Source organism: Chiloscyllium plagiosum, unplaced genomic scaffold (genome assembly GCF_037043375.1).
Source record: "Chiloscyllium plagiosum isolate Xiang-an unplaced genomic scaffold, Cpla_swu_hap1 HiC_scaffold_21, whole genome shotgun sequence".
Classification (NCBI taxonomy): Eukaryota; Metazoa; Chordata; class Chondrichthyes; order Orectolobiformes; family Hemiscylliidae; genus Chiloscyllium; species Chiloscyllium plagiosum.
In genome coordinates, this window is record NW_028270159.1 from 74,139,465 (window position 1) to 74,162,596 (window position 23,132).

Genomic DNA, 23,132 nt, shown 5'->3' on the forward strand with positions numbered 1-23,132 from the left:
GCTGCCATAATTTGCTGTGAATGGGTGCAGAGCAGAAAAATGCACACACACACAAACGTAGAAACATGCACACATGTATGTACACACGCGCATACAGAGAAACACACACATACACACATACAGAGAAACATGCACACTCACACAAAGAAACACACACAGAACCACACATATGTACACACATATGGACACATACACACAGTCAGGTGACATAATAGAGACAAACAAGATAATCAGAGGGTTAGATAGGGTGGACAGGGAGAGCCTTTTTCCAAGTATGGGAATGACAAACACGAGGGGACACGACTTTAAAGTGGAGATAGGTATAAGACAGATGTTAGAGGTAGTTTCTTTACTCAGAGAGTAGTAAGGGTATGGAATTCTTTGCCTGCAACGGTAGTAAATTCACCAAGTTTAAGTGCATTGAAGTCGTCATTGGACAGGGATATGGACGTATATGGATTAGTGTAGGTGGGATGGGCGTCAGATTAGTATGACAGGGCGGCGCAACATCGAGTGCCAAAGGGCCTGTACTGAGCTGTAATATTCTATGTTCTATGTTGTATAAACACGCACACGTTTGAAACTGGACTGACCTTCCTCAGAGTGCAACACAATCCGTGTAGATAAGTTATGCTCCCTGTACAATGCAGAAATCAATTTTCCTTCACAATTATTCCTCACAACATACACATTAAATAGTGTGTTATGCTCTCCCTACAATACAGAAATAATCTTTCTTTCAGAACTATTCCTCACATTAGATACAATAAATGAAGTGCTTCTGCTGAATTTGTACACAGGCACCTCTGAGTGTCCCATTTCATGAGGACACCGAGTGAATTTTATTGCATTTTCTGCATCTTTCACTGTTGTCTGGATATGAATATGAATTTGCCGATTTGTATTTGCAGATACATGCTATTTTGTTCTCAAAGCACATAACCTGAAGGCAATCAGTTCATGTGACACTGAATACATTTCTACTTTGGAAATAGAACCAACCTGATTGTAGTTTGGCAGACAGTCAGACTCGGAACTTACACCTTTAATGCATTTTCTCAACTGAGATGTCACCTTTTCAGATGAAACATTATGTTATCTCGAGACTGATACTTGAAGGAAGTTCTCAGATTTAAATATTAAAATATAGAAATCTACATCCACATTCTAAGTAATTAAAGAATAAACAGCGTTCTATTTTTACCAAAACTGAGTACTGCAGATGATGGAAATTATAACCTCGATTAGCGTGGTGCTGGAAAAGCACAGCAGGTGAGACAGCATTCGAGGAGCAGGAAAATTGAGGTATCAGGCAAAAGACCTTCATCAGCAATGGATCTGCTGTGCTTTTCCAGCACCTCCAGGCGCTTTGATCTTTTCCTTTGAATTATGTGTCCTATGATCCTTCCCAACCAGCGACATGGCAAATGAGCAGCGCTCTTAACGTTTGTATTTCCAAATAAACCTGTTGAGCTATAACCTGCTTTTGTGTGATTTTTAACTTTACTCACCACAATCCAACACCGACGTCTCCACTTCTATAGAAAAATCCATTTCTCTCCACGCGGCCAAGACACCGTGGATCCGATGCACCTGTTATTCTGGACTAGCCTACCATGAGATATCTTTTTGAATGTGTTACTAAAATCCAAATAGACAACATCCACTATATTACCCTCATCGATCAGTTACGGATTTTTCACGTCATACGTCAGGGACAACGTTGCAATGTTTTCATTGAAGTCTGAAATAAACGTGCAATGTGAGAGATTGAAAATGCTGCTTGTGCAGTGGTACGGGCTGTCCAGCAGAAGGTGGCATTGTTTTACTTTCAAGAGGGACACGGAGCGAGAGAGAAAGAGAGAGAGACTCTTAGCGTTTGATTCACCACATTTTATTTCATTCATTCAAACGTCCATCACAGCAAAGTGATTCCCATTGCAAACACAGATGAACACTTGCACAGACGCATAATGTGACCCTGAAACGATAAAATGTCGGAGCACCAATTGAGCTATTCCACCCATTAAGTCTGCTTCCCCTTTCAACCATGGCAGATAATTTCTCAATACCATTGTCTCACTTTCTCCTTATAACCATCAATCACCTTGGCAATCAAGAACTTATCTATTTCTGTCTTAAATGTATTCAATGATCTATCCTGCACAGCCTTTTGTAGCAGTGAATTCCACAGATTCACCACTCTCTGACTGAAGAAGTTTCTCGTATTTCTCCGTTCTAAAAGGTTTTCCATTTCCTGTAAGCCTGCTCCATCGGGTCCTACACTCTCCACGAAAGGAAACGTCTTCCCAAACTTCATTGTATCCAGACTATTCAGTGTTCAACATGTTTAAACTATTATGCACACACACAAACATACACAGAGATAAACACACATGCATACACGTAAATTAGAAAAACACACGCATAGATACATATGCGGGCACAGACAGAGACATGCTTGCACAAACACACACAGATACAGGAATGTATGCTCGCACACACACACACATACACAGATTCAGGCACGGATACGCACATACATGCACACACACAGACATGCAAAAACACATAGGAACACGCATCGACGTGACAATCAATCGTATTGCCTTCAAAACAAGGGGACTTACGGAGAGAGGAGTTTTGACCCCATTTCAAAGTTTTCAGTGCCAATGCAACAGAGACCCCATTACACTGAGATGCACACATCCCCAGATGGTGTCAGTTTCCGGAGTTTTGTTGGAGCTGGACCCTTCCACACAAGTGGGGAATAATCTATCACACTTCAGACTTGTGCCTTGTAGGTGATGGATAGATTTTAGCGCTCAATGTTAATCCCAAGAATGTTGACAATGAGGGATTCAGTGATGGTAATACAGTTGAATGTCAAGGGGTATTGGTTAGACTGCAAGAGAGCATGTCAGGAGCAGCTTGAGGCATACCTAAAAATGAGGTGTCACCCAGCTGAAGCTACCAAGTAGGATTACTTGTGTGCCAAACGGCATGAACAGCAAGTGATAGACAGAGCTAAGCGATCCCACAACCAACAGATCAGATCTAAGCTCTGCAGTCTTTCCACATCCAATGTGAATGGTGGTGGGCAATTAAGCAACTCACTGGAGAATGATGTTTCACAAATATCCACATCCTCAATGATGGGGGAGCTCAGCACATCAGAGCAGAAGGTAAGGCTGATGCATTCGCAACAGTCTTCAGTCCGAAGCGCCGAGTGGGTGATCCATCTCGAGAGCCTCCAGTGGTCCTCAGCATCGCAGATACCCGCCTCCAGCCAATTCGATATACATTACTGGATTCTGCAATGGCAATGGGGTCTCATAACATTCCAGCAATAGTAATGAAAACATGTGCTCTAGAACTTGCTGACTACCGGTCAACACCGGTGTCTACCCAACAACGTAGAAACCTGCAACACAAACATAGGATAAATCCAAACCGGCTAATTATGACCCAATCAGTCTACTCTCGATCATCAATAAAGTGATAGAATGAGTCATTAAAAGTGCTATCAAGCAGCACCTACTCACCAATAACCTGCTCAGTGACGCCCAGTTTGGGTTTCGCCAGGGTCACTCAGCGCCTGACCTCTTCATAGTCTTGGTTTAAACATGGACAGCATAACTTTCCAACTTCTCTACTCAGTACCCTGACTGATGAGGGCCAGTGTGCCAAAAGCCTTCTTCAATGCCCTGTCTACCTGCGACCCCACTTTCAGAGAACCATACACCTGAACTCCAAGCTCCCCATGTCTCACTGTACGCATTAAGGTCTTACCACTCACCATGAAACTCTACCTTGATTCGATATTCCAAAATGCAAGACCTCACACTTATCTATACAAAGCTTAATTTGCCATTTCTCGAACACTTGCCAATATGATCAAGGTCTTGTTACAGTTTCTGATAACCTTCCTCACTGTCCATGATACCACATACTTTAGTGTCATCTGCAAATTTACCATTCATGCTTGTAACTTTTTATCTAAATCATTGATATAGATAATAACAGGAATGGGACCTGCATCGATCTCTGAGGCACTCCACTAGTCAGAGACCTACAGGACAAAAAGCATCCTTGCACTGATACTCTAAGCTTCCTACCATCAAACCAGGTGCATTTACAATTGTCCAGCGACCTCTGGATTCCAAGTGTTCTAACCTTCCAGAACAGCCTTATCCAAGACCTTCCTGAAATCCATTTGACTAGTTCTACCACCTTGCCCTCGTCATACTTACCGATCATTTCATCTAAGCACTCTAACAAATTTGTGAAGCATGATCTTCTACGCACAACATTATTTCTAATAAAACCCTCTCGTTCCAAATGCATGCATATCTTACCTCGCTGAATTTCTCAGCTAAATTTCCCAGCACGAATTTTACGTTTCCTCATCGATAGTTCCCAGATATTTCATTCTAGCTCTTTTTGAATACTCCCCTCCAGTCTTCCAGGAACTCAACCATACCAAAAAATGATGCAAAAACAGCAGCCAGGACCCCGGCAATTTCCTCTCACGCCTCTTGCGATGTTCCTGGATATATGTGGTCAGCACTAGGAGATTTATCCACTTTTATGCATTCTAATACGTCCAACACCACCTTTGCTATGATATGAACGGTCCTCATGATATCATAACTAACGTACCCCCGTCCCAAGTCTTCATGTCTTTCTCCACAAAAAACACAGAGGAGAAGTATTCATTGAGGATATCACCTACCACTTGAAGTTATTCACATACATGTCTACATTGGCCCTTGAGGTGCATTATTCACTCTCTAGTTATTGTTTTACCTTTAATATGCTGAAATGACTTCTTTGGATTCACTCTAATCTTCTCAGACAAGCCTACCTCACGCCCCCTTTTTGCCCTTCTGATTTCCTTCTTCAGTAAACTTCTGCGTTCCCGATATACCTCCAAGGATCCCCTTGATACCAGCTGCTTGTAGCTGAGCCATACCTCCTTTTCTTCTGTTCAAACCATCAATATCTCTGGTCACCCAGGGTTCCCTATCCCTGGCAGTCTTGCCTTTCCACCTCACAGGAGCATGTTTCCTTAAACTGTAGCTATTTCAATTTTAAAACCCTCCAAATTTCCGGAGGTCACTATGCCTGCAAACAAAGTACTCCAGACCACACCTGCAATCTTATGTCTAATTCAATCGAAATACGCCTTGCCCCAGTTTAGAACTTGAACCTGAGGACCATCTTTGTCCCTTTCCATAAATATTTTAGAATTAATAATCTATGGTCATTGGTCCCAAAGTGCTCCCAACTGTCACCTGTGTCAACTGTCCAGCCCTACTTCTCAAACATTGGTCAGGTTTTGCCCTTTGCCAAGTAGGATTCCCTACATACTGCTTAAGGAAATTTTCCTGAGCGCACTTAACAAATTCACATCTGAATCCTTAATGGTCTGATAATCCCAGTCCATAATAGGCAAATTAAAATCTCCTACTATGACAACCCAATTGCTCCTGCAAGTCCCTCCAATCACTCTGCATACTTGTTCCTCTAATTCCCGTTGACTACTTGGGAGCCTGTAGAACAAATTCAATGACGTCAGCAACCTGTTCTTATTTCTTAGGAAGATTTATTCTGTATTAAACCAGTACTGTCGCTGTCCTGGGAATGTTTGATCGGGGACAGTGTAGTGAGAGCTTTACTCTGGCACAGACCCACACCGTCCCTTAGGGAGGGAATTCCTGGATTCTGACCAATTAACACTGAGGAAACGCTGATATATTTCCAAGTGACGATGTGACAGCGAGACAGAGCGATAAGGTGTGCAATATGTCAGGGCTTCAGATCATTGGCCATGGCTATCATGGTCAGATAGCCACATTGGTGCGTGTGAGACGTCCCACATTTGAGAAATTTACTCTGTGCCCTCAATGTGCCAGCTTCATGTAGGCAGCTGATCATGTGTTCATTGCAGATTCCTCACAAACATATATCGACACAGCGAAATGGCTTTACACTGCGTCTACCATGGACGCACAAGAAATTGGAGCAGAAGTATGTCTTTGGGCCCTGCGAGACTGGTCTGCCGTTCAACGCACTCTGCCTGATCACCCAATTCAATCCCCTGTTCCTGTTCTCTCCGCCATTTCTTTTGAACCCTTTAGACCTAAGAACAACATTGACTTCCATCTCGAAAACATTCAATGTTGTGGCTGTAACTGCTTCCTATTGCAGATTTATTCATAGGTTCCCCAGTCTTTGGGTGAAAACATTTCTCCGCATCTCAGTATGAACTTACCCACCCCACTTCCTGGTTCTAGGATCCCTGGTCTTCGGATTTATTCTTATTGTGTTCACCATAGCAGAACTTTTCAGGGTCTAAAGAGATTTCACCTCATTATTCTCAACTCCAGTGAACTCAATTCTAACAGATACAATCTCTCTCCATGCATCAGTCATGCCATCCCAGGAATCAGTCTTGGAAACTAGACTAGATTTCCTACAGTGTGGAAACAGGAGCTGCGACCCAACAAGTCCACACCGACGCTCCAAAGAGTGACCCACCCAGACTCATTTCCCTACCCTTACCCCTGACTAAGGTACCTGACACAATGGGCAATTTAACTTGGCTATTCACCTCACCTGCACATCTTTGGACAGTGGGAGGAAACTGCAGCATCCGTAGGTAACCCACACAGACACGGGAAGCATGTGCAAACTCCACACAGACAGTCGCCCAAGGCTAGAATCGAACCTGGGTAGCTGGCAGTGTGAGGCAGTCGTGCTAAGCACTGAACCATCATGTCACCCACAAGGTTTGTCTCCTTCCATGACCAGAACATCCTACCTCAGATAAGGAGACCCCACACTGCACATATTACTCCAGGTGGCGTCTCATTAAGGTCCCTGCACAATTGCAGCAAGATATGACCACGGCTGTAATCCAATCCTCTCGTACTCAAGGCCAAAGTGCCATTTAACTTCTTCACGACTTGCTGCAATACATGCATCCCCTGGTGTGTGGTGGGCTCTCAGATTTTGTTGCACCTCACACCTTTCCCAATCTAACGCTATTAAGACAATACCCTCGTTTGCTGCTCACGCCCCCAAAGTCGACTGGAACAACCACCTCTCACATCACCCAATCCCAACCTCGTGAAATATCCGCAGTTATTGGCAAATTCCTAACAAGGATAATTCCCCCCTTTCCGTTCATGTACAATCGAAATAAAGATTTGGAAGTATAGATTCAGAATGCTTTTGTTCAAGATTTTGTGAAGCTGCAAGTTTGTGAAGATGGAATGAGTAAAAACATTGACATGTTCCATCAGTCATGATCATATTGAATGGCGGATCAGCCTTGATGAGCTGAATTTGCAATCCATTGCGTATGTCCCTGTCTTAAACATAAACCATGTACCTCCAATTCTGATATTGTGCTGCCTGGTCCAGGAGTCACCTGCCAAAGGAATCATCTGATTCACATCCACCTACGAAGCATTTCATAAAGTTCACTGGAATTGCCTCACATAATTTTCAAATCGTAGAAAGTGCACTGTCTGTTTCCTCAAACCACGTGTGTGTGTGTGTGCGTGTGTGTGTGCGTGTGTGTTGGGGGGAAGTGTGTGTTTGTGGGTGTGTGTGGGTGTTTCTATGTCTATCTGTGTGTGTATGTGTATGTGTTTCTATTCTCCCTCCTTAATTCTGTTTATTTCTGTCTGAACCGGTCGCTATCTGTATATCTCTGTTTTCTCATACTGTCTCCTCTGCCATTCTGTCCCTGTCAATCTCGATCTCCAGCTTTTCTCTCATTCTTTCTATCTCTCTCACTTGTGGTCTTAAATTCAATCTGTCTCTCGCTCTGTACCCCTCATTCTTCTCTCTCAATCTGTCTATCCCTCTCTCATTGACGCTCTCTCTGTCTCTGACTCTGTCTCCCCACTTCTCTCTGTGTTTCTTCCCTCCCCTCTCTCCTTTTGTCTCCATGCGTGAAATGATGATATCACAATTCTATGGCATTGCTACTAAACTTCTTCAAGAAAATGTTTTTCTTTTGTGTATTCAGTTACTGTTCACACAGAAGCGTTGTCAAAATCTGTTTTACAATCAGTTAAAAATGTTGTAATGCCATATCCCCAGACGGGTGATCTCACAGGCTATAATTGAAAGGCTTGGGAAATTAAAGTCTTCAGTTTATAATGCAGGGAGAGACTATCTGCATCTCAGAGAAAGCTAGCACCTCACACTAAAAATGTCCCGTCCAATTGATGATGTACTGAAATTATATTATATGATATTCGCTGCTATTGGAATTCTTGGGAAGTGAAAAAAGCCAACGATATTGTATGATTCAGTTGCACTCTGCTTTTACTGTATGTCTCATAATACTTCGTGTTAAATTAATTGTCACACTTATAAATTCACGTTAAGAGTAAAATAATTTGGTTAAGCTAATCATTTTGAATTGTACCTGACGCTTTACTCGATATCCATTGGTATTAATACATCAGTGCCGCTGTAGTGGCTATTAGGTCAGACCTGTTCAGCTGCACATGTATCATTAATTAATTTAATTTTGTCTGAATACTGTCTATTTAATTCCGAGGCAATATGTTTATTACCACTTTTCCTTTTTACATGTTATCCTTCATACATGTTACCTTTTATTTTAATCGTTGTGTTGGTGCAAGTTCCAGAACAATGTTTCTTCAAACAGTCCATCACTGTCACTAGCTGTCTGTTCCTTGACTCCTTCACTTCCCATTCAGAGAATTAGTTGACGAGTTTTCCATTGTCTTATCAGTGAACAGATTATCTATCTCATCCTCCAACATGCCTGCCTCATCTATCAACGCCATCAGCAATACAGATTGACTTGCCTTCTCTCCCTCTGACCATCCTGTCACAACACAATGAAATTAAGGTCTGAACGTCTTTCTGCAGGGGTCCAAAAGGAAAAGAATCTATACCTTTAGCTGCCTCGATTACACTTAACAGACTCCTTCTCCTTTCAATAGCAACAACTGTTTAGTGAATATTTTCAGACTTGATCATTTCTAAAAAGTCCCTTTTGCATTTGAGAAGGGTCAAATACAGTTTGACTCGTAGTTTTTCTGATTTCCTCCCTTCAGTCGCAAGGTAAACTTATGGCCTTAATTGTACATGGAGGATGCATGTTCAGTCATTTTCACATTATTTTCCATTCCTTTCCTTTCAGCTAATTTAATGGCAATTGTCATCCTGTGTAACGGAAATTGTGGGCTATCTGGTACCGCTCGCTACCTGGTGGCCACGGCAATAGCAGATCTATCAGTCAGTATTTTAATCAACTTTTTGTGGCACATCAGGTATCATTATTTCCCAGGGACATTCCTGGATATTGCTCTTGTGTGCAGCCTCAAAACTGTACTCGCCTCTGCAACGACAGACTGCTCTGTCTGGTTCACAGTTGTTTTCTCTTTTGATCGATTTGTGGCCATTTGTTGCCAGACGTTGAAAATGAAATATTGCACTGAGAAAACTGCAGCCATTGTTCTAACAGTAACCTGCGTCCTGCTCTGTTTAAGAAACATCCCATACTACTTTACAATTGAGCCATTGAGTATAATCAACAATGTACCATGGCTCTGCAGTGTGAAACTAAGTTATTATACTGATCCTGGATGGGTGGGATTTGATTGGTTTGATCGGATTTGAACCCCTTTATTCCCTTTCACTTTAATTCTGATGATTAATGCACTGACAGTCCGACACACTTCAGTGAGCAGTCAAGAACGTAAGGTACTGAGAGGTCAGAGCAGTGGAAAGAATGCCGGATACTCAGAGATGGAGAGCAGATGGAAGTCTGTGATTTTACTTTTAACCATTTCGGGCAACTTTATCGTTCTGTGGTCAGTGTAAGTTGTAGAATTCTTATATTCTAAAATTACAGGATCCGATCCTACGGATTACAAACTGGCTGAGTATATATTTCAACAAATTGGATGGATGTTGCTCGATCCAAATTGATGCATTAATACCTGCATGTATGGGTTGACTCAGTAGAAGTTTCGAGAGCAACTCCTGAACATGTTGCAATATCCCTTTACAGCAATTATTAAATTACTGAAGAAATAAAGCAACTGAGACTTGTCCAAGGGCAGCCAGCCAATCAGAGAGCACCATGCAATAACTGAAAGCAGATCTGCCAAACAGACAATGATCTGCTGCAACTTCTTTCGCCAGGCAGAAAATACAGAAGCCTGGACCGTTGCACCGACAGGCTCTGGAACAGTTCCTTTTCAGCCAGTATTAGGCAGATGATTGCACTCTCTCGCCTCAAATAATGCTCATATTGCTAACATTGATATCGCTTAGCGCACACCCTGTGAAGTCTCATCTGAATGCCTCTGTCTAAGTTTGTTTTATCTGTACGCTCTTGCTTACCATGATCTGCTTGTACTACTCGTAAACAAACCTTTTCACTGAACTTTTGTGCACGAGAAAATAAATAAATCAACCAATCAGATAACTGAAGCCATGGACTGATGAAAGAGCTAAACCAATGCTCATCCTTGAACATAAAGCACTGTTCAAACAAGAAGTTGACTCGTGACATCAGACGCCTAGGAAGACCAGTTGGTAATTCCGACAGAGGCTGACCTGTGACCAGTAGTTGGTGTAACGAACAGAGAGATTATTAAGGTTCACTCATTTCTCCCTTGTCATATTGAATGAACATGGTCTCTGCCTGACATCTGCACCATGTGGTCCAAGAACCTTGCCAATTGGAAAAATCCAGGAAAAACGACTTTGATGGTTCAAGTACCAGTGTCAGAATTCTCTCCACAGCTCAGCATCACAAATGAGCACCCACAATGTCATGGAGAATCGATTTGGTACATCACTTAGCATCCTTGCAATGTATTGACCAATCGTAATCCAGTCCTTCTGTTTGCCATTGTGTCTTGAAATATGAGTGAATGGGAGTGTGAGTCGCTGCTTATTTACACTTTATTTGTGGATTGTTGTGCGTTGCTGCCAAAACCAGCATTTACACCTCAGTTCCAATTGCACAGAGGTCAACCAGACCCTGGAACCTCGTAATGATGGCAGATTTCCTTCCTTAAAGGAGTGATCAAGCTGAACTATTATGGCAGCAGTTAAAAAGGGAGTTTTGTCTTTTGGTACAGATGTTAATGAAGGCAGAATTAAACATCTGTGACTCGAGGCCGTGAACTGAATTATTGGAATATTGCTTCCGCATTACTGATTCCCATGAATTTACTATTGTGGAAGCACTTCCTCCGTATTTGTGTGATTGTGCAAGTGTTTCTGTAGTGCTGAGTTGGGTATGAGTTTGCATTAAGAATTTCAATCTGTGTTTGAGTTTATACATTCGTGTGTTGTTTCTTCTGTGTATTTTTGATAAAGTGTGTATGTTATTTTGCCTTTCTGTGTGTATAAGTGTGTCTGTCTCGTACTTTTTGTGCACACCTGTCTGGTTGTCTGTGTATTGTAGTTGTGTTTGCTTTTGTGTCTGCCTACAAATTATATTGTTTTGCGTGAGTGCATACGTTCAAGTACGGCACGTTTGTTACTCACCATTGGGATGGGGCCATCTTTGTCTGGTCAGCATTTATTTCCCATTAGTAACTGCCCTTTACACGATGATGCTCTCTCTCTCTCTCTCTCTCTCTCTCTCTCTCTCTCTCTCTCTGTGTGTGTGTGTGTGTGTGTGTGTGAGAGAGAGAGAGAGAGAGAGTGTGTGTCTGGGCGACTTTGTGCAAGCTTCTATGCTTGACTCTGTATGTATTTGTGTGTGGGGGTGGGGTAGGTGTCTGTGTGTCAGAGAATCACTGAGAACTACAACACGCAACAAAAACTTCCCGTCAGACTGTTATTGTCCAAAAACAAACACGTCACTCTTCTAATCCCATTTTCTAGTTCCTGGCCCACAGCCTTGAAAGCCTTGGCATCACACTTGTATGTCCAAACAATTCTTAAACGAGATGATGTTTTCTACCTCTCCCATCCTTACAGGCAATGAGTTCCAGGCTCACACCGACGCTTGGATGAGAAATATATCTGAACATCTCCTTTTATGCTCTTTCCCTTTGATATAAATTAACGTGGCAAAACCAACGTTGTATACAGTTCAAACACGCACATAAATGTAAGCCTCTGTGAATGAGCCAAGCACATCACATGCACCCTTATCCACTTTATCCATCGTTCCTGATACCTTCAGTTGCTTCTGTCCATCGAAACTAACACCCTCTGATATCCGATGCATCCCATGGTCCTATCATATATCGTGTATACCCTTGCATTGTTTTATTCAACAAGTCTATCATCTTACACCTATTCGGATTGAATTGCATTTGCCACTGATCAGCCCATTTGATCAGCCAATTTATACCCTGCTGTAAACTGAAACTATCCTCCATATTACTGATTACTATTTACCAATCTTCCAATGTTTGCATAGTCTTCAAACTCACTAATCATTCCCCCTACATTCAAGTATCGTTTAGTTTAATAAACTAGATACAGCAAGGGACCCAAACTGAGCCCTGGGGTCCCATTGAATACCAACTTCAGTCAGAAAATGCCCTCTCAACTTTCACTCTCTGCTTCCTGTCACTCAGACAATTGTGGATCCAGTCTTTCATATTTCCTTGAATTCCATGGGAACCATGATAACCTTTGATATCAGCTCTCCATGTGAAACTCTTAGAAATGTTGAATCCTTACAGTGTGGAAACAGGCCATTTAGCCCTAAGGTGAATACTGACCCTCTGAAGATGAAACCATCCAAACCCATTCTTCTACCCTATTATCTTACATTGACCCCTCAGTAATGTACCTAACCTACGCAGCCGTGAACACAATGGGCAATTAAGCACGGTCAATCCACCCCGAACTGCACATCTTTGGATTGTGCGAGGAAAACCACACAGAGGCAGAGAGAATGTGCAAACTTCACGCATACTAGAGTCAAACTCGACAAGACTGGAATCAAACCCGGGTCCCTGGCGCTGTGAGGTAGCAGTGCCAACCACTGAGTCACCATGCGGCCATTATCATGAAGCTCACTGAGGTCCAATTTGACACCTTCAATAGTCCTCAACTACATATCTGGTCACATCTTTGAAAACCCTAATCCAGCCTATCAGACATGCCCTCCCTCCATATTGCCTGTTCTTGATTAATCTCTATCTCTTCTAATGCAGATTCATTCTGTCCCTCACAATTGCTTCCAGCAGTTTTTCCCACCAACGAGGGTACACTGACTGGCCTGTAATCTCAGGTTTATCTATTGCTTCATTCTTGTATAACAGGAACATATTGACTATGCTTCAGATAGCTAATCCCTGAGACAGCGAGATTTATAGACAGAGACAGGCTCACACAGGGACGAAGGGAAACACTCCACTGGACATTTACCGAGGATACCCTGAGACAGACAAGAGCTGTACAACAACGGATGACAATGAATAATTCTATGTTCCCTGCGTGGTACTGTAAATGCATGAAGGCAGATGGAAATAGATCCTTCTCTGTTCCATCCAGAGTTCTGGGCATAGGAGGCAGAATTATTAAATCCAGGTGTTGTTGAACCAGTAGCTAATATACATTCGTGAGCCCAGGTAGTGATGAGGATTTAGGGACTTAGTGTGAAGATTGATAAAGAGCAGAAAGCGGAGAGTGGGAATAAACAGTTCATTTTCAGGATATTAGACTTGCAGTAATGGGTGCCACAAGGGCCATTGCTCAAGACAGAGCAATTCATTACCTCAATCAATGATTGAGCTGATGGGATCATTAACAATTGACAACATCAAAGTTTGATGGCACAATAAACTGTAAATAGGACATAGAAAGGATTAAAAAGGGGGTTGAACAGGAGCAATGTGTGGGTGAGCAAGATAAATGACCACTTGCAGAAGCTGAGAACAAAATATTACACTGAGAAAACTGCAAACCCGTTTCCCTGCTGCCATTGACTTTCTAGATGTAAGTGGTCGGTGGTTTGGAAGGTGCTGTCTCAGGATCTTTGGTGAGATGCTGCAGTGCATCTTGTAGATGGTGCACACTGATGCGACTGCTGATGGATGGAATGGATGCTTAATGATGTGGTGCAGATAAAGCAGGTGCTACTTTGTCCCTAGCTGGTGTCGAGTTTCGCGAGCTTGACTCACCCAGCCAATTGGGTAGTTTCTTCACGCCCCAAATAGGGATTCCTTATTCTACTGTAGGGAAATAGTTGAGCTGGGAAACTGCAGATTCCCCGTTGTAGCACAATACAAGGGAATTGTCCATGAAAATGGAATTTCCTACTGAGTAATTCCTACCTACTTGGAATCCTCTGTTAGTCTCCAAAAAATCAAATATTTGAGATGGATATGCTTAAATTAAATGGAATAGTGCATCAGGAAATATTTGACAATTAAATACCTGGTCTTTCTCCTCAGCTCAGTAACAATTCAACAGATAAATAATCCCTACAGTGTGGAAACAAGACCTTGGGCACAACAGGCCCACACCGACCCTCCGAAGGGAATCCCACCCAGACCCCTTCTCCCATCCTACTTCTCAACATTTAGTCTAACGAGCCTAATGTACGCATCCCTGAACAATATGGGCAAAAGCTTGACCAATCCAACCTAACCGTTGGACTGTGGGAGGAAACCAGAGCACCACGCAGACATGGGGTAAAAATGCACAAACGCCACACAGATAGTTGCCCGAGGTTGGAATCAAACCAGGGTCACGAGCACTGAGAGTCAGCGTTCCGCCCTAATACTAGGGTCACAACAGCCAACCACGAACTGTTTCGACGTGAGAAATTGTGGCAAGTGATTACGTGACTTCACCACAACATACCCACCAAACATTTATTTATGCAACAAAATATCCAATGTTCAGATCGAAGTTCAGCAATGAGGAACTGCTAACATGAATGACATGCATTATGAATCAATAAAACTTGTGAATGATAACAAATTGTTGGATTCCCTAATTTTCAGCATGCAGCTTCCCAATTCAAATGGTCTGCTACGACAATGCAGTTTGAACAGATTTCCTGTCATGAAGATCAGACAGAAAGTCGCTCCCTTGTGTGAAAGTGATACAATGGCCCCCTCTGCTGGCCTGCCTACTCCACTGCACAGAGAGTGGTGAAGTTTGATCACCGTCAGTGATTCAATCAGAGAGGGACAGCGGGAGACAGGGAGAGTAGAAGCTCACAGCACAATTCAAACTGACAGAAGCATCAACAAAAACAGACAGACGGACACACACAAGGACACAGATAAACACACACACACACATACACACACACACACGCAAGGCTGATTTGGAGAGGCTTGCAACTCTACTGAGGTCCTTCAGTGTGGAACATGCTCATGTGGAGAAATGCTTGTGCTCCCACTGCAAGGCGGAAAAAATTGTCTTTGAGCAGTCGTCCTGACATTATGCACATTAAATGGAATGTTTCCACTGCAATTATATCCTGCCCTTCCGAGTGAACTGCTTGAAAGGAGACATGATAAATTTTATTGCACTTTCTTCAGCTTACAATGTTCTCTGACACACTCTCACAAATTCTGGTTGATAAATGATTCAGAGTTGGAGTCGGTGAGACCAGACTTGGAGGTTGAGGCATGATCTTATGAAGATATATAAAATTATGAGGGACATGGACAGAGTGAAGAGTCAAGGTCTCGTACAAAAGTGGAGTCTAACGCTAGAGGGCATAGTTTTAAAGTGAGCGCGAAAGATTTAAAAGGGACAAAAGTGGCAACTTTTTCGTGCAGAGGGTGGTGCGTGTATGGAATGAACTGCCAGTGGAAATGCTGGAATCTGGTAAAATTACAAAATTTAGTCAGAGAATCTTAGAGATGTACAGCATGGAAACAGACCCTTCGGTCCAACTCGTCCATGCTGACTAAGTATCTCATTTAAATATTGTCTCACCTGACAGCACCCAGCCCACATCCCTCCATTTCCTTCCTATTCACATACCAATCCATACACCTTTCAAATTTTGCAATTGCACCAGCCTCCGCCACATCCACTGGCAGCTCATTCCACACAGACACCACACTCTGTGTGAACAAATTGCCCTTTCGATCCCTTTTACATCTTTCCCCTCTCACTCTAAACCTATGCCTGACGCACACCAGGGGATAAATCTTGTCCATTTACCCTATCCACGCCCCTCATGATTTTATAAATCTCTATAAGTTCACACCTCAGCCTCCCACGGTCCAGGGAAAGTAGCCACAGCCTATTCAACCTCTTCCGATAGTTCAAATTCTCCAAACCTGGCAACATGCTTGTAAATCTGTTCTGAACCCTTTCAAGTTTGACAACATCTTTCCGATTGGAAGGAGACCAGGATTGTATGCAATATTCCAACAGTGGCTTAACCAATGTCCTGTACAGCCGAAACATGACCTCCTAACTCCTGTAATCAGTACTCTGACCAATAAAGGAAAGCACGCCAAACGCCTTCTTCACGATCCTGTCTAACTGTGACTCCACTTTCATGGAGCTATGAACCTGCACTCCAAGGTCTCTTTGTTCAGCAACACTCCCTATGACGTTACCATTAAGTGTATAAGTGCTGTAGAGATTTGCTTTCCCAAAAGGCAGTTCATCGCAATTATCTAAATTAAACTCCATCTTCCAGTCCTCATTTTCTCATCTGCTCAAGATCCCATTTTAATCCGAGATAACCTTCTTCAGTGTCCACTACACATCAAGCGACGCGTGGATGAGTATATGAAGTGGACGTGTCTAGAATGATATAGACCAAATGCTGGCAAATGAAACTAGATTAATTTAGGATATCTGGACGGCAGGGACGAGTTGGACAATAAGGTCTGTTTCTGTGCTGTACTTTTCGATGATCCTATGACTCAATGACTCTATATCTCAAGGACACCATTGCATGTAATCACGAAAAACTGTTCTGTGTCTCAAACGACATCCCTTGCAGAACAAAGTAAACGTGCAATGTGAGAGATTCACAGCGTTTGATTTTTCTCCCAAAACGTTGCTGCTTGTGCAGTGGCATGAGTCCAGCAGATGGTGGCGTTATACCACTTTAAATAAAAGTGGAACAGACAGGCACAGATTGAGGGAGAGAGAAAGAGAGACACGATTATTTTAATTCAATCATACAAACATCCGCCAAGACAAAGTTTCCCATTGCAGGCCAACATAGACACAAAGACAAACACATGCATACAAAACAAAGATGCATATGAATATGAGAATTACCAGTTTGAACACAAGAGGGACAGAGAAAGAGGAAGAGACAGACAGTCAGAAAGGACTCACGTCCAAAACAACAGTGACCCCATGGGACAGATGTGCAGACACAGTAATATAACCAAACACAGTAAAATGCAGATATATGGATACCTAACAGACACAAATACATAGTTACGCACAGCAACATCCACACATAGAAACACGCATAAATAGACCGACACACACAGATAGACAGACAGACACACATCGATAGAGACAGAAAAACATACATACACATAGAGACAGACACACACACATGCAGACAGGCAGAGATCACATACATTCATAGAAACAGAAACAGACACAGTTATTCACCTCAATACGCACAGCAACAACACGAAGAGACACGGAAATCTATACAAAAATGTTGACACCGTATGAACACACACAGGCAGCAATACAAATGCACACAGCCACAAACACACACACAATAGACCTGTACATACACAAACACACACCGGCACACATACCGACACATATTCTTATACAAACACACACACACGCATGCACACACACACACACACATGTGCACAGGTAGACACACATTTACATATGCAAACACACACACCGACATACACGCAGACACGGACACACAAACAGACACACAGACAAAGACACACATACAGACACACGCACACACACACACACAAAGATAGATATTGCAAAGGTCAGCAAAAGTGACTGTCCTGGAAATTTTTGCATAACGTTGGCCGGATAGGTGCGCGTTTAACAAATTTGTGAAAGAAACAATCAAAACTGCTGTGGCTAGCAGAACATTCAGCGGCATTTCAAAGGATGAAGGCAATCTTAATTAATGAACCAGTGCTGGCAATGCCTGATTTTCCAAACTATGGAAAGAGCATCCACTGAGCTTCCTCATCAGTCTTTCCCTCCATTCATAATACACATTGTGTGTGTGTGTGTGAGAGAGAGAGACAGAGAGAGAGAGAGAGAGAGAGAGAGAGAGAGAAAGAGAGAGAGAGAGACGGGGGGGGGGGGGGGGGAGAGAGAGAGAGAGAGAGAGAGAGAGAGAGAGAGAGTCTCCAGTAAAGCAGGGTTTAAATTATTTAGATTATGGACAGATGGCTCATAATATTTTTGGCTGTAGCTGGATTCTAATCCTTTGTAATAAATTTTAAATTTGCAACTGTACGGAAACCTGGACCAAGGTTTCTGCTAATCTTTGTCTAAACCACGGGTAAATTGCGGAACCCTGTTCACATATTGACATCACTAAATTTAGTGACAACTCCTCAGAAGACCTCCAGATGATTGAAAAGATGAAAGCTGTTCTTTGGAGCTTTCTGGATGGTTTTCTGAAAATCTCTATAGTTCTGGGGAATCAGGATGAAAGGGTAGATAGTTTGAAACACTGTCGATCCTTTGGATGGCTCGCTACTGTGTGTTGTTTGATGTTGCAGGACCCACTGACTGTCTGTCTCGGCCTTTTGTTGTTTACTGGGAAATTTGTTGGAGTATGTCTCTCCCAGAAAACTGTTGCATTTTGCTTTATGCTGATGCCATTAGTACCTGGATGATGTGTTTGCACTGTGTGTGGTATTTAGAGTATGTGACTTCAGAGTTCCACTTTGCCCGTGTAGATTACCTTGCTGTGTCCTCCTTTGCCATGCCTTGCTGTTTGGCCAAGTTGGCCATCCACCTGTTTTAGGAGCCAGGAGACTTTGCTCTCCAGACTTTTTAATCAAAGAATGTCATGCGAATGAATTTCTAAGCTAAGTTGCAACAGTTGGTTCTCTTGCCAGGGAAACCCATGTTTCGTGTGAAAGCCATCGTTTGCATTGGTCTAACTTGTCATCGTACATCTGATAACTGATATAATTCAAAATATAAAAATAAAATCCAATTTTGTGGTGCAGCGACAGCATTCATTAAGAAAAAAATGCAAGTGATTATTTTAGTGATTGTAATGAGGTCAGCCAAGTGAAAATCATGGATTTTGAGTTCTCTGATTGGGGCTGTTAACCTGATCCAGTCAGGGACGACTGATCAGAACAAGACCCTGAAAGATTCTATTCACTCTTATTGCTGGAGCTGGGAGAGCTGTATCAGTGTTACAGACTCTCCACGTGGAAATAAAGGGTGGCTCGATGGGCCGACTGGCCTTGCGTCCACTCCTATTTCTTATGGCCTTCTTATAGACTTGGTGATAGGATACCTGCCTCTGTGGTGTTATTTCAGTGGCAACGAGTGAAAAGCAGGCTTCAGAAGAAATTCAATCTCATCGGCTGGGTGAAGCAATTCTGGCATCATGCCGTTACTTTGAAACTTGACTCATTCGATTCTGCCATTGAAGATTTGACCCAATATATGGAAAGAATGTGTTTTTTTTCTGGACAAATGACATTGGTATAGACGTAAAGCAATGAGTAATTCTCCTGACAACTTGTAGACGCGCAGTGTTTTCTGTGAGTAGAAACCTATCTTTCTCTGAGGAACCAGAGATGAAAACGTTTCAAGATTTGATAGATTTAGTTCAGGAATACTGTGGCCCAAAGCCGGCTATAATTCTGACAGGCTCTCAGTATTACTCTGCAATTCGAGAATCAAGAGAATCTGTATCAGGATTTTTGACCAGATTAAGAAAATCGGCAGACGCATGTGACTTTGATTTAATACTTAACAAGTTGCTGACAGACCGTTTGGCCCTTGGGATTAATGATGCAACCATGCAAACGTACCTTCTACTTGAAGCACAACTGGAATTCAAACAGGCACAACAATTATATTCTGTGTCATCCAAGCTGGAAGATGGGAAAAATTTGTGGCTGTGGAGCTGCTCCTTTTTTGCGGTATTTTAGGTGTTAGAGGTGATTTCTTCGAATTCAAGGATCAGCAATTTCTGTTTTATATGATGTTGCATTGTTTTGGATCTTTGGAGAAAAAAAGTCAAAACAACAGGACTTTCCAAAGGTTGAAGGACAGACAATAAGAAGCACATGGTCAGTGTGGGAGAGAGAGAAAGAAACCCACACTACTAACTGACACAGCAGTGGCTCTGCGCAGTTAATGCCTTACTGTTTGAATTCATGTATCTCTGCACATGGGAGTGCGCCTAGGAAAACATAACAAACAGCGAAATTCACAACTGATCTTGGAGGAACCCGTTCGGGAGAGATCGAAGCACAGAAACAGATAATTGTATAATTTTCACTGTAGCTTTGCTGTAAATCTACAATACTGAGTAGAGTGGGTTCTTTCTTGATTACATGTTTTATTGAGATTGTCTCCTGATTAAATTTTTAAAATATAAATAATAACCATAAAAGTAGCCTGGAGCAGTGTTTTTAGAGCAATAAGATGGTGCTATTTCCTGGGTATGTGGATTGTGAAGTAGCTGAAATTGCTTTTAGTTCAGTTAAACGCTCTTCTTGTCGAAAGTGGGGTTTTACAGAGTTTATGTGTTACTGGGTATTATACTTGGAATAAATGTCTTTGCTTGTGAATCCTATCTAGTCGAGTGGATCAGTTGGAGCGATCATTAGAGACAATGAAGAATTTACAAGAGGAAGTGGGTGTCATGGGTAGCAGTTGCAGGAAGGGAGAAAAACCGCAGGTACAGCAGGTTGATGAGTTTATACCAGGAAAGGTTTGAGACTTAGGCAGGTACTGCAGGTGTCTTCTGTGGTTATCCCAATTTCAAACAGGTATGGTGCTTTGGAAAGAGTAGGGGGGTGATGGGCTCTGAGGGGAATGTAGCACGAACAGTCAAGTTTCTGTTATCAAGACTGGCTCTAAAGTAATGAGGGTTACGCCAGGTTCCAAGCAATCAATTGTGTTAGGAGACTCTTTAGTGTGAGGTACAGATAGATGTTTCTGTGATCATTAGCGAAAAATCACAATGGTGTGTTGCCTCCCTGGTGACAGGATCAAGGATATTTCAGAGAGGGTGAAGAATGTTCTCAAAGGGGAGAGGGACCAGCAGGACGTCATTCTACAAATTGGAACCAACGACCCAGGTAAGGAAAATGATGAGATTCAGAAGGGAGAAATTCGAAAGTTAGGCAGGTGTTAAAAATTAGGTCATCGAGGGGAGTAGTATCTGGATTGCTCCCGGTGCTACGAGCTAGTGAAGGTGGGAATAGGAGGATAGAGCAGATGTATGCATCGATAAGGAGCTGGTGTGTGGGAGAAGGGTTTTCATTTTTGGATCATTGGAATATCTTCTGGGGTAGAAGTGAACTGCACAAAGGATGGATTGCCCTTGAGTTGGAAGAATACTAATATACTGGCGGGGAGAGTTGCGAGAATTGCTGGGGAGGATTTTAACTTGGTAAAGTATGGGTGTGTGACCCAGGAAGATAATGAACGAAGAGATCAATCTGAGACTGGAACAGTTGAGAAAAGAAACGAGTCAAACAGTCAGGGTACGCAGTAACAATGCAGAAAACAAATTAGGACTGATAAACTAAACCGCAATTACTTCAATGCAAGGGGTCTAACAGGAAAGGCAGCTGAACTCAAGGCATACTTAGAAATATGGGACTGGGATATTATAACAATTACACAAACGTGGCTCAGGAATGGACAGGACTAGCAGCTTAATGTTTCAGAATACAAATTCTACAGGAAGGATAGAAAGGGAAGCAGAAGAGGTGGGGAGTGGGATTTTTGATAAACGATAGCTTTTCAGCTGTACTTAGGGATAATATTCCTGGAAATATATCCAAATAAGTTATTTGTTTGGAACTGAGAAATAAGAGGGGAATGACCAGCTTTTTGGGAATGTATTATACACCTCCTCATAGTCAGCGGGAAATTGAGAAACAAGTTTAGATGGATATTTCATTTATGTGTAAGAGTATTAGAGTAGATATGTACAGTGATTTCAATTTGCAAACATAGACCAGGACTGCCATTTTGTTAAGGGTTTAGAATAAGAGGAATTTGTTCAGTGTGCACAAGAACATTTTCTGATTCAGTGTGCGGATGTAGATATTTGAGAAGATGCAAAACGTGACCCATTCTTGGGAAATAAGGCAGGCCAGGTGACTGAGGTGTTAGAAGGGTAGCACTTTGGGGCCAGTGGCCATAATTCTACTGGTTTTGAATTAATGATAGAAAAGGACAGACTGGGTATAAAAGTTGAATTTCTAAATTGTTAGAAGACTAATTTTAACGGTATTAGGCAAGAGCTTTCAAAAGCTGATTGAAGGCAAATGTTCACAAGTAAAGGGACGGCTGGAAAATGGGATGCTTTAGGAAATGTCAAAATGAGAGTCCAGAGACAGGAAAATCCTGTTGTGCTGTAAGGAAAGGCTGGTAGTTGAAAGGAATGTCAAATGAGTAGAAAATGTTGTGGGTTAGGTTCAGGAAAAATGTAAGCATAGGTCAGGTACAGACATGAGATCGAGTGAAACCTTAGAAGAGTACAAAGGCAATTTGAATATACTTAAGAGGGAAATCAGGAAGTCAAAAAGGGGACATGAGGTAGCTTTGACAAATAGGATTAAGAGAGAATCCAGCGGGTTTTTACAAATACGTTAAGTACAAAAGGGCAAGATGGGAGCAAATAGGGCCCCTCAAAGATCTGCAAAGCAGCCTCTCTATGGAGTTGCAGGAGATGGGGGAGATACGAAATAAATATTTTACATCAGTGTTTATCATGGAAAAGGACATGGAAGATATAGAATGTGGGGAAATAGATGGTGACATCTTGAAAAAATATTACAGATTAGGTCGTGCTGGTTGTTTTGAAACGCTTAAAGGTGGATAAATTCCCAGGACCTGATCAGGTGTACCCTAGAACTGTATGGGAAGCTCTGGAAGTGATTTTTGGACCCCTTGCTGAGTATATTTGTCTCATCGATGTCACAGGTGAGGAGCCGGAA

The 23,132-nt window shown here is 42.3% G+C and overlaps 1 pseudogene; it reads left to right on the top strand.

Moving 5' to 3' along the window:
• Positions 1-8,230: 8,230 nt before the first annotated feature.
• LOC148146429 (putative G protein-coupled receptor 139) lies at positions 8,231-10,104 on the top strand (annotated as a pseudogene).
• Positions 10,105-23,132: the final 13,028 nt, after the last annotated feature.